This window comes from Temnothorax nylanderi, unplaced genomic scaffold (assembly GCF_030848795.1).
Source record: "Temnothorax nylanderi isolate EJ_2023f unplaced genomic scaffold, tnyl_v1.0 TNYL_tig0751_pilon, whole genome shotgun sequence".
In the NCBI taxonomy this organism is placed as follows: domain Eukaryota; kingdom Metazoa; phylum Arthropoda; class Insecta; order Hymenoptera; family Formicidae; genus Temnothorax; species Temnothorax nylanderi.
This window is the reverse complement of record NW_027249813.1, coordinates 31,244-44,505: the sequence shown is the minus strand read 5'-3', so window position 1 is coordinate 44,505 and position 13,262 is coordinate 31,244.

Here is a 13,262-nt window from a genome sequence, read left to right as displayed (position 1 = left end):
TATTTCAAAAGTTACAGCCCCTCAAAGTACCGCACCTAAAATTAAAAAATTATTTTACCGGAGTTCTGGCGGGAGTTCTGGTGGCCCCCCGAGGAGTTCTATCGAAAACTATCAGGGTCCGAAGCGCTCCGACAGATATTTCAAAAGTTACAGCCCCTCAAAGTACCGCACCTCGAAAAAATTCTAAGTCCCGAGGGGTAATTTTTTTTTTTCGGAAATCGGCAGTTCTCGCGGGAGTTCTGGTGGCCCCCCGAGGAGTTCTATCGAAAACTATCAGGGTCCTAAGCGCTCCGACAGATATTTCAAAAGTTACAGCCCCTCAAAGTACCGCACCTAAAATTAAAAAATTATTTTACCGGAGTTCTGGCGGGAGTTCTGGTGGCCCCCCGAGGAGTTCTATCGAAAACTATCAGGGTCCCAAGCGCTCCGACCAATATTTCAAAAGTTACAGCCCCTCAAAGTACCGCACCTCGAAAAAATTCTAAGTCCCGAGGGTTCATTTTTTTTTTCGGAATTCGGCAGTTCTCGCGGGAGTTCTGGTGGCCCCCCGAGGAGTTCTATCGAAAACTATCAGGGTCCTAAGCGCTCCGACAGATATTTCAAAAGTTACAGCCCCTCAAAGTACCGCACCTAAAATTAAAAAATTATTTTACCGGAGTTCTGGCGGGAGTTCTGGTGGCCCCCCGAGGAGTTCTATCGAAAACTATCAGGGTCCCAAGCGCTCCGACCAATATTTTAAAAGTTACAGCCCCTCAAAGTACCGCACCTAAAATTAAAAAATTATTTTACCGGAGTTCTGGCGGGAGTTCTGGTGGCCCCCCGAGGAGTTCTATCGAAAACTATCAGGGTCCCAAGCGCTCCGACCAATATTTCAAAAGTTACAGCCCCTCAAAGTACCGCACCTAAAATTAAAAAATTATTTTACCGGAGTTCTGGCGGGAGTTCTGGTGGCCCCCCGAGGAGTTCTATCGAAAACTATCAGGGTCCCAAGCGCTCCGACCAATATTTTAAAAGTTACAGCCCCTCAAAGTACCGCACCTAAAATTAAAAAATTATTTTACCGGAGTTCTGGCGGGAGTTCTGGTGGCCCCCGAGGAGTTCTATCGAAAACTATCAGGGTCCTAAGCTGATAGTTTTCGATAGAACTCCTCGGAGGGCCACCAGAACTCCCGCCAGAACTCCGGTAAAATAATTTTTTAATTTTAGGTGCGGTACTTTGAGGGGCTGTAACTTTTGAAATATCTGTCGGAGCGCTTCGGACCCTGATAGTTTTCGATAGAACTCCTCGGGGGGCCACCAGAACTCCCGCCAGAACTTCGTTAAAATAATTTTTTAATTTTAGGTGCGGTACTTTGAGGGGCTGTAACTTTTGAAATATCTGTCGGAGCGCTTAGGACCCTGATAGTTTTCGATAGAACTCCTCGGGGGGCCACCAGAACTCCCGCGAGAACTGCCGATTTCCGAAAAAAAAAATTACCCCTCGGGACTTAGAATTTTTTCGAGGTGCGGTACTTTGAGGGACTGTAACTTTTGAAATATCTGTCGGAGCGCTTGGGACCCTGATAGTTTTCGATAGAACTCCTCGGGGGGCCACCAGAACTCCCGCCAGAATTCCGGTAAAATAATTTTTTAATTTTAGGTGCGGTACTTTGAGGGGCTGTAACTTTTGAAATATCTGTCGGAGCGCTTAGGAACCTGATAGTTTTCGATAGAACTCCTCGGGGGGCCACCAGAACTCCCGCGAGAACGGCCGATTTCCGAAAAAAAAAAATTACCCCTCGGGACTTAGAATTTTTTCGATGTGCGGTACTTTGAGGGGCTGTAACTTTTGAAATATTGGTCGTAGCGTTATAAAACCTATAGAGAACTCTAGAACTCGTCGAAATCTTTCTGAATCTACCATAAAAAATTAATTTAAAAAAAAAAGTGGAAATTTTTTGTTCAACTTTCACATCGATTTTTGGGCTTATTTGAACGGAACTCTTTTTAAAACCTATAGGGAACTCTAGAACTCATCGAAATCTATCCGGAACTACCATAAAAAATTCATTTTTTCAAAAATGGGGGGCGCCGTGAAGTTAGCCCCCCCATTTTTAAAATGGTGTTTTCACCACTTTAAATGACGGAACTCTTTCTAAAAACTACAGAGAACTCTAGAACTCTTTCTGGGGAATCCAGAACTCTAATAAAATTTTCCGAATTTTGAAAAAGGGGGGCCAACTTCACAGACATCAATATTTCAAAAGTTACAGCCCTTCGAAGTGCCACACCTCGAACATTTTTTAAGTCTCGAGGGGTAAATTTTTTTTTGGAAATCGGCAGTTCTCGGAGGAGTTCTGGTCGCGTTCTATCGAAGACTATTATGGTCCAAAGCGCTACGATTAATATTTCAAAAGTTACAGCCACCCAAAATGTGCACTTCGAACATATCTATAATTTCATTGTCGATTTGTCACAAAATTAAAAAGACTGTATAATACGAATAACTGACATCAACTTTATTTACGACTATTACAAGTCGACAATGTAATGTTGCACCATCTGTTATTAAAAACTTACCATTCTTCGTAATTTTTTTACGTCTTTAATGTGCATCTTTCTGTTTTCTTGATTATATGATTATAAACATGTAGTCAATTTTAAACCAACTTTCTATTAGAAGACAACTATGGATTGATTAATCTATATATTTTTAAATAATATAATACTAATGTTTGGTAATTAAGGATGTTCTGGAGATACCGTCCCAACCAAAATTATGCAGAAAATATTAAAAACATTAATATTAATGGATTCTCCAAGGATCCAAAGACAAAAATATATATATAAATAGTTACGGCACATCTAATAGAGTGTGAAAAACGTAGATGTAGTGACTGTAAATAACTGTTATTATTTAAAAAAAATTTTTTTTTAATTGTAAATTGTTTCAAATTTTGTTGCTATATTTTTGTTTGTTGATGATCTGCTTGTGTGTAAAATATTATTATATTGGTAACATTTTTTAATGTTCACATTTTTCTGTAAAACCCTTTTAAGACGGATATTCAAGGATTTGTAACTTTTTATCTAAATTGTTAATCGATTTGAAATTTGGCCCTGATCTTTGAAACAGAATACAGAATATGATAATAAATTTTCATGAACTTTGTTATATTTTGACTAATTCTCCAGAATACCTTTAAAATTTAATTTATGATTTATAATTTACGTACTGACGTTTACGTTATTACTGTCATAACTTAGTATTAATTCTTTTGTTATCAAAATGAAGGCGTTTGATTTATCAGAAATTAATTCTACATCATTAATTCCCGATTATTTATTATTTCAAACTTTATATTACAAAAATAATTGTTTTTATCATCAATTTGTTTAGTGGAATGAAATTGATGATGAAAAAGAAGCGTTATTATCACGAATTTTAATATGGAAGTATAAGAATCAGGAATCATTCAATTGGGAAAAGGAATTTATTGGCAAAAGAAATAATAAGACAAATTTTAGCAAAACATAAATTCTGTTTTAATGTTATATGTTAAGAACAAAATACAAAGAAATATATAAAATGTATAAGTAATACATGAGTAATATAATATATACTAGAAGAAAATGATGAAAGAATAAATTTGCACATTGTATGTAAAATTTGTAGAAAGAAAAATCTATATATATATATATATATATATATATATAAAAGTTTAAGCGTACACCCGCGTTGTGACAATCCGGGCTATTTCTATTCTCTCCATCCTTTTTCTCTGCCTCTTCCTCTTCCTTTTTTTTTATCCTCCGTTCTCTCTCCATTCTGTCCGTTCTTCTCTCCGTTCTGTTACTCCATTCTCGTCCTCTGATCCTTGCTCGTCGCGCTCTTAAGGAATAGTACCTGTAAACACAGATAACGCAGCATTTAATTAAAGCAATTAATGCAATCATTTATAAAATAAAATTAATTTTACAACTTTGCATTGACAAAGTAACATACCTGTTGTTTCTTTTGAAGTTCTTCCTCGTCTTTTTCTTCATTCGGAAGTGGGCAGGCTTCATCTATGCTATCCTTCTCTATGCCATTCGTTCTTCATTTTTTCGCTTTCAACTTTTCTATTCTCTTCCTCCTTTTTTTGTTGCTCTCTTTTCATTTCTGTTCGTAGTAAAACTCTTAATGGCCTCAATGGCAGTCTCGCTTTTTCTTCTTTTGTTCTCCTCTCTTCTTTATTGTCTCATGTCGTTTTCCGAAAAGACTATCCTAATTCATACACAATCATTATTATTAAAGAACACCCATAATAAAAAAATTATACAAACTGTTGTAAACTTTAGCTGCGTTCCTATAATCATTCAGTACTGAAAATCTATAGTTTACGCTTCTGATAGCTTCTCCCAGAGTTCTATCGATGAATTAGGATCCGAAGCGCTGAAATAAAAAATGACAAAGTTACCTTAAATGTCAGGTCTAAAAAATTTTTAAATCACAAAGTGTTTTCTTATTTTTTATTTTTATTAGAAGGCTGGAGGAAATGCATTACACCTTACTAGTAGGGTAGTGTGGGACTCCTCCACGGAGTAATGCGAAACAGGGTGTATCCACTAAAAAGTCAGCCATCTAAATTACAGCTCCCTAAAACGTCAGGTTAAAAAAATATTTTAGAATGTTGAAGAATGAAAATTCATTTACCTATATAATAGATATGCTGTTGTATTACACACGGGTTGCAATCATGTCTCCCTATTAGAAAATATCGATTTCTACTCTAACAGGTAAGATATAAATGCCACCCATGCGTACGTATGTGTTGATAATTACTCCAGTTGGGCAATTTCAATCTCATTAACTTAATATTTAAAAAACGTATTTTTTTTATTATAATAAGACTTACTGCGCACGGCGCAGAATGAATTTTCGTGGTAATTACTGCGCACGGCGCAGAATAAATTTTATGAAATCACTGCGCACGGCGCAGAACAAATTTTCGTGGTAATCACTGCGCACCGCGCAGAATCAATTTTATGATAATCACTGCGCATGGCACAGAACAAATTTTCGTGGTAATCACTGCGCACGGCGCAGAATCAATTTTATGATAATCACTGCGCACGGCGCAGAACAAATTTTCGTGGTAATCACTGCGCACGGCGCAGAATCAATTTTATGATAATCACTGCGCACGGCGCAGAATAAATTTTATGATAATCACTGCGCACGGCGCAGAATAAATTTTCGTGGTAATCACTGCGCACGGCGCAGAATGAATTTTCGTGGTAATCACTGCGCACGGCGCAGAACAAATTTTCGTGGTAATTACTGCGCATAGCGCAGAACAAATTTTGTGATAATCACTGCGCACGGCGCAGAACAAATTTTCGTGGTAATCACTGCGCACGGCGCAGAATAAATTTTCGTGGTAATCACTGCGCATAGCGCAGAACAAATTTTCGTGGTAATCACTGCGCACAACGCAGAATAGGTTTTCACAGTAATTACTGTGCATTTTAATATGACTCAAACCAATAAATTACTTTTTTCGTGTTTTAATTTTAATTTGTTTTCTATTATTTTAATCTTACTTAATGCTTGTCTTTTATCTCCATATATATTTATTCATTCGTCTTTTCTTCTTTTATCGTTTTTCGTCTTTTGTTATATATAATGTAAAACTCATAAATTGATTAATTATGTTCATCTTATTTACATCTTTATGTTTTAACATAAAGTACTATGTGTGGATATATTTCTTCACTTTCATCTGCAGTATATCGCTTTGCAGGCATATCGTCGAACTTGTACCAATGAAAACCTGTATATGTAAATGCTACATAATGTCCCTCATGGTCTTCGCGGCCACATTGTATGTATGATGAAAGGCCTGCCAAAGAATAGTTATTATTGTTAATTTTAATAGTTTTGGCTACATCATTTAACGTATGTTTCCGTTGTTGTATTTTGTTATTTTCTATATAGTTTGTATCAGTTGTGACACTTGTGTCAATAAATATATGAGGTCCACATGTTATGGTACGAGTAGTAGTCTTTTTACATTCATAACATCTTGTTTCTTTTGCAGTAATAATTGTGTCGTCGATCGCTCTTTGCATATTATTAAAGCCGTTCTTTAAAATTTCGTCAACATTTATGTTGTACGTTGGTGATGTTCTTTTATGTCTGTAACCACAATTGTTACAATTGTACTCAGTTGTATAACTTGGGATGCTTTTAAATAAATAGTCTATCAAATGCGCAACATTACAATTTGCATTAAGTGATAGATTAGCACGCGTGCGTTTTCTTCTGTCTGCGAAAAGTGGAAGGTTCCATAAAATTGATGCTCTTGTGCTGTAATCGTTCGCAATAATTTTTCCGCGTTCTAAAATGTCTGTTGTAAATTTTACAAACCTATTCAATGGAATTAATGCAGCCATATTTGTCTTGTAGGTATTATGTATACCCATACCATTTGCAACTACTTGAAATGTAGAGTCAAATGCACAAGTTTCAATCAGCAGTATTGGTCGTTTATCAATTCTGGTCGCTTTGCACATGCAGCCATTTTTTAAAACTGGCAGACCTATAGCTTTGTTTGTATTGCTGAAATCCCACTCGGGGCATGGCGTTAAATAATTTGGTTTCAATCGTTTTGAACCGCGTGGTTCAGAATTTTCGGATGTCTTCCTCTTTATTTTACCTCGCCAATTTTCCATTTCGTTTAATGAGTCTTCCTCCGGATCATCTTTATCCGTATATGAAACCGACTCATTCGCATTATCATTTTGATTGCTTTGGTCTGATTTGATTAAAATCGATTCTTCGTCATTTTGTTTAACAGGTGATTCTGTTACATTGCTTTGGTCTGATTTAATTAAAATCGATTCTTCGTAATTTTGTTTAACAGGTGATTCTGTTACATTGCTTTGGTCTGATTTGATTAAAATCGATTCTTCGTCATTTTGTTTAACAGGTGATTCTATTACATTGCTTTGGTCTGATTTAATTAAGCTCGGTTCTTCGTCATTCGTAATCAAATCAGCATTATCATTTTTCGAAGGTGATTTTATGGGATTGTCTTCATCAGGCATTTTTACTGGACTCCAGTAAAAATCTTGTTCACTCAAATTAGTATTATCTTTTGAAGGTGACTCTATTATGTCGTCTTTTTGAGACGTTTCTGCTGGACTCGATTCTGTCTCATTTATATCGGTTTTTTTAGATGATCCACACGTTATTTTCAGTCTACCGTCTAAGTATTCGATATGCCGTAAAATAAATTTATCTATTCGCATGGGTAATTGATTTTTAAAGACTCTGGTCTTTAATTCGGCAAATTCAGCCTCAACAAAAGCTGACGTAGCGATTTGTGAACCACGCTTGAAATGCGATCTCATTATGCCCGTCCACAAAGGAAGGTAACGTATAAGGTATTTTATTTTTTTTGCGGCTTTGATATTATAAAATGCGTTTACGACAGTTCCGTTCCTTGAAAGTGTGGCAGATCTTTCAGCTTTACGGAATATATTTTCTGCCCACGTAATCCAGCTACTTTCTGCATCAATTTCATCATCTTCTACGCGTTTTTTATCCTCGCGTTCTGTATTTTTATCTTCTTCCGGATCTGCAATCGTATATCCTTTAATCATATTATTAATTTTTTGCAGATGTTTCTCGGAAGGTAATGTTAATGACGTATCATTGTCACAGCCTGTTTCTTCGCTTAACGCTACGATTAATATAGATTTTAGAAATTTGTATGTTTCTTTAACCTTTAGACCGCCGGCATTTGATGAGCTTTAATTCTCTTAGAAAGTCCTCAAATTGTTGTGCTTATATCTTACATATAACCGATACAAAGTTCCGATCACACGTAGAGACTATATTTAGTCTTTCCGGCAGTTAACGGTAGGAAAAAATTCAAAAGTCGTAGTTTCGCCCAAAAGTCTGTTTCTATAGGTTTTCATGGTCGCTGAATACGATACTTAGGTCGGTTTTTGAGAATATTCAATTCTCATACCCATGCGCCGAGATGAGGCTTACAAGCATGTCATCATATGACTCTCCTTCAGCATTACCCAGAGCCAACGGCGGGGACGTAGAGAGACAGTGTGGCTCCATTTGTTCTTTTTTTGTTATTTTTTTTGTTATTTTTGTTATTTTTATTTTTTTGTTATTTTTAAAATTTTTATAATTTATAAAATTTTATTTTTTTTCTAATATATTTTTTTTACTTCTTCCTATTCGTCTTTGGATTCACTTTTGAGGAATTTTTTCTGAGTTCTATGGTAGTTTGGGTTTTGTATGATAAGTCTCAAAACATGGTGTAATACATAGAGCTTCACAACAGACATTGCATTTATATGTAGAGCGTCGTTTTATTTTGCTCATTGCGCAGAGTTTACACTGACGCTGAAGAAATTTAGACGAATCTTCGATCTGGATTTGAATAGGAAAATGACGTCCTGTTAGTCGTAAATTACTTGACTCAACTGAATATGAATGTTCATCAACTCCAAGTTTGAGCAATTCTCTGACCACTGCTAAACGAAATTCAGGAAAGGAAAGTTTTCTTTCTGTACTTTGATTGTACAGTACATGGGCATTTGTCAATGACAAATCCACTAAGTGAAAAAAAATTTTTTTATACCATTTCATTGACTTTCTTATGGTCTCTGTCAGAGATAACTGCCTATCTATATTATCGATTCCTCCCATATTTTGATTATACTCATGGACACAAACTGGTTTCATGATATTTTCTCCAGTTCTCCAATGTTTTTTTCCAGTAAGACAAAATCCGACTTTATGGACTGTTGTAATCATGTACACTTCTTTTTTATCCATCCATTTCATGACTAACCAGACGTCATTGTGTGCAACCTGAATCTCACCTCTATTCAATTTATTTCCTAGATTTGGCATACATTTCCTATTTTTTCTCACAGTTCCACACATTCCTGTATTGTGGTCGTGTAGAAATTCAGCCAGCTGTGGAGATGAATACCAATTATCCACATAAATGACATGACCTTTGTTGAAATAAGGCTTTAGAAAATGAGCTACAATATCGCCAGAAATACCCAAACCAAACTTTTCATAATCGGTATCTGAGCCTGTATATACAATGAAATCTATCAAAAATCCAGTCTCAATCAACTAGTTCGAACAGTTTGATACCAAAACGATTTCGTTTCAATGGTAGATACTGTTTGAATTTCAGCCTCCCTTTCCATAAAACTAAACTTTCATCAATGCAAAGATTCTGTCCTGGTAATATAGTACTTGAAAACTTTTTTCTCAGATCGTCAATTACAGGTTTCACTTTTTTTCAGAGAATGATTCTCTATTTCTTCGTTGTTTGCGAAATGCAAAAATCGCAAGATTTGTAAATATCTATTTCGAGGCATGATATTTCCAAAAAGCGGAGTGGCCAGCAAAGGATCTGTGCTCCAGTAGCTCTCAAGACTACCTTTTCGAACATGTCCCATATTGATTGTGAGTCCAAGAAAAATTCGTAATTCATCTACTGTAAGTAGTTTCCAAGGCTTCATATTTATTCGCAAAGGTTCAGGATTTTGTTCTTGATAAAGATTTGTTTGCGTAATTATCATTTCTAAAAGATTCGAATTGAAAAAAATTTCGAAATAGTCCAATGGAGTATCATTTGGAACAACAATAGTATCGCGAATACCGGATAGACCTGTAAAATCTTTTACGGAAGGATAAAATGAGCTGTCGTAGCGAATATCAGAATTATTTTCAATATCAATGTCTATGTCATTTACAGCTTTAGATGCATCAGTCACATCTCGTACACCATCGGAATCATCTGGTTCTGATTCGCCACTACTCCAGGCTACAGATTCAGCATCCATTATTATTACGGGCGGTTTACGGTATAAATGAGCAATCGAGATACTCTAGAGCAAAAACTTCGGCACGCAGGCTAGTTGAGAAAATCAAAAGAGAAAAATTCAAAAGAAGAGAAAAATATCAAGAGCTGCGAAAATAAGGAGCAATGGGAATTGACACGTATATCTGTCACAGGATTACTCGGGCGAGCTTTGGCATCCTCTATATATAAGTGCCTGCGCACTATCTGATTACGAGTAAGATTTGGCGGGTAGCCACCTAGTGAGAGAAACTGAAAACTTGAACTCTTTTTCTTATTATTATTGTATTTAACTTCCTATGAAAGTTTGTGAGTGTTTAGATAGGTTGCTCCAGAGCGTCTATATTTAGATTTTCCGGCGGTCTAAAGGTTAAAGTCATTCATCTGATATAATTTTCCTAAGCATCTTAGGAAAAATTGGCGTATTTTAATCGCCCTGCCTCTTAGACAATTCCATTTAGCAATCTGAGCTATAAAATGGCTCACATCTAGTCTCATGTAACATGATGGAATATCTGTATTATTATCTTTAACAATGTTATAACATACTTGCAAATAATGACTTAAATCATTACAATTTGCAAATATGCGAGCAACAGCAACTAAAATTGCCTTTCCAAAATCCGTTGCGACAATTCGAGGTTTCGGAGCACCATTTCTTATAATTTCCGAAAAGAAATTGCTTATTATGGCTGCATCATGCTTTGCGGATACCATTTGGAAAACTGGAAAGTTGCCAAGTTTAGAAGCGCAAACGCATTCATATAGGAATAAATGTTGAGATTTCTTGTCATTAGGAAGACGTAATTTCTTTCCTATACTTCCTGTAGCATCTATTGCCATAAGACTGTTCTTATCTTTATGGGCTGTTTTGTACATAAGCTGTTGCTTTTGAGTCCAGTACATACAATAAAAAGGATCCATTCCTATACTATGGATAATACCAGCACATCTAATGTGTTTTGCGATTTGTAAATTTTTTAATGGATCTGTATTTTCCAGCTGTAAACGTTTATCCATTTCCTTTTGTTTAGCTTTGAGCAAAACTGTCGTATTATATAAAGTTGGTGGGATATCATCGCCAAATGTCATTATTTTATTGGCTTGTTCATTACGCCATACGTTGGCATTTTTATTGCCACTTACCAACTCAGTTGCAATTCTTTCTCGCAATTCACCTCTCAATTGTCTTTTCTTTTTATGAATAACTTGTGCAGAAAAACCTCTAAGCGTGCACTCAAAAATTACATCATTTCCTTTCACGGGCTTACTAAATAAAGTGCCCACAAGTTTTGCACCACATTCGTTGCAACTACCTCTAAATGTTGCATAGCATTTAGCATCGCTATTTTTATATATTTTTCCACGCTTAAATGTGAATGCGCATGGTATTTTACTCTGTTGCCATATTTTATCTGCAATAATGTGGGTCCATTTTCCTGCTTGCAATGATATATAATTCCGTTTAACACGAGATTTGCTTTTTGTACTAGTAGGCTTTATTTGTGGGCTTTTCTTCTGAAATCAATAACTGAAACTTTTTCACTGCGCTTTTCTCGCAAGCAGAACTGTTATTCAATTCAGTTATATTATAAGAACTGTCTTTCGTGTCATCGTATGTATCTCTTTTATCAATTCCAAATACTTTCAATACAGCACTGTACATGCCACTTCTGTCATTTTTCAAAATTGTATAAATGTGTTTTGGCGTCATGTGGGACCCACTATTTATAATCGTCTCAGATATAGAGCGATAAACGGCATGAGATGGTGGAAAAACTTTACCATCATTGTCTATAGTTCTGTATTTTTTATCACTTAAAATATTAAGCAACTGTTCCTTATCGTACATGTTGATTTTATTATATTTTATTATACTTTTATTATATTTCTGATTATTTATTTACACACGAATTTTTATATATTTATATATATGATATATATTATGCCACCAATACCAATAGATATGTATTACCACCAATATCAATAATATTACCACAATTATATTATATATTATATGTATTACCACAATTTCAATATATATCTTGAAATAAGAATATGTAAGGATATATATATAAGGATATATATATATCCTGAAATAAGGAGAGGAAAACCTGAAAAAAATAATAAATATAATTTAAAGAATAATTTAATGTAACGATGCAAAATCCGTTATAATACAACATAACATATAAAAATTGCAAACATTTTAAGTAATTTTTAAAATTTCTATAAAAAAGCAGAAAAGTATTATATTGGATTTCGATTCATTACATTGAACCTTCGGTTATCACACCTCTTTTTTCGAATACGTTTGTCACACGGGGTCAATTTGACCCCAGCCAATTTTTAAGCAGCTGCTGTTAAAAAACTAACAGTTTAAGTGGATCGTAAAAAATTCCAGAATTAAGTTTAAACATTGTAGAATGTTTTTGTTATAAAAAATAAATTTTTGAGCATTATGTTACAAAAATGTAAATTCTTGAAAAAAACATAACTTTTATTTTTCTATGTTTTTTGTTCAAAATTTTGCATAATACTCTTAAGATGTTATTTTAATAAAAAAAAAAGTCTGGAATCACTTTGACTCCGTGTGACAACTGAGGATTAATATTTTTATTACTCATTATTACATATAATCAAAGATGTGCATCAAATGCATATCTAATATTTTCGTTAATAAGAGAGAAATTATTTTCAAACAGCCACACAGTGGGCCAAAATAACAATTAGCCCGAGAGCTGGCGTTAAAAAACTGCAAGAGTTTTGTAATGGCTGATTTTTTCACATAACGTTATATTGCGGGTGTACATGAGTCAGCATCCACTCGCAAGGTCAGGTACTGGGACACCTGGCGCCGGCGCGCTTTGAAATAGGTCAAATTATTAAGTGCGATAAAAGTGTTTTGTAATGGCTCAAATTTTGTGAGAAACTAATAAATAATATAAAAAACCGTTAGAAAGTGGTCAGACCGCACAGTTATGGGACGCAGCGAGTCAGCACCTCGCATAAGTGGTCGCAATAATTAGGTCAGTAAAACTGTTTCGAAATAGCTGAAAATTTAGAAACTATTAAATTATTGCGTATAATGAAGGAAGAAAACGGTCAGACTTCAGTTTAATGGGACTGACGCAGTCAGCAGTCGTTTGAAGTGCGAAGATCAAGCGCGCGCGGCTGCTCCAAGCGCGTAGTGATTTGCTTATAATTAAATTCCATTTGTATTTAATAAAATGATTGAAAGATTTTCAACTAAATCATGATTGAAATTGTTATTTTTTACGTTGTTTTCCTTTTCTGCTTTGAAAAGGACGGTTAGATGGTTTGAACAGAGCGTCGGTATTCGGCGTCCGTCTTAAGGCGAAAATAAACGACGCGTGACTCGGCGAG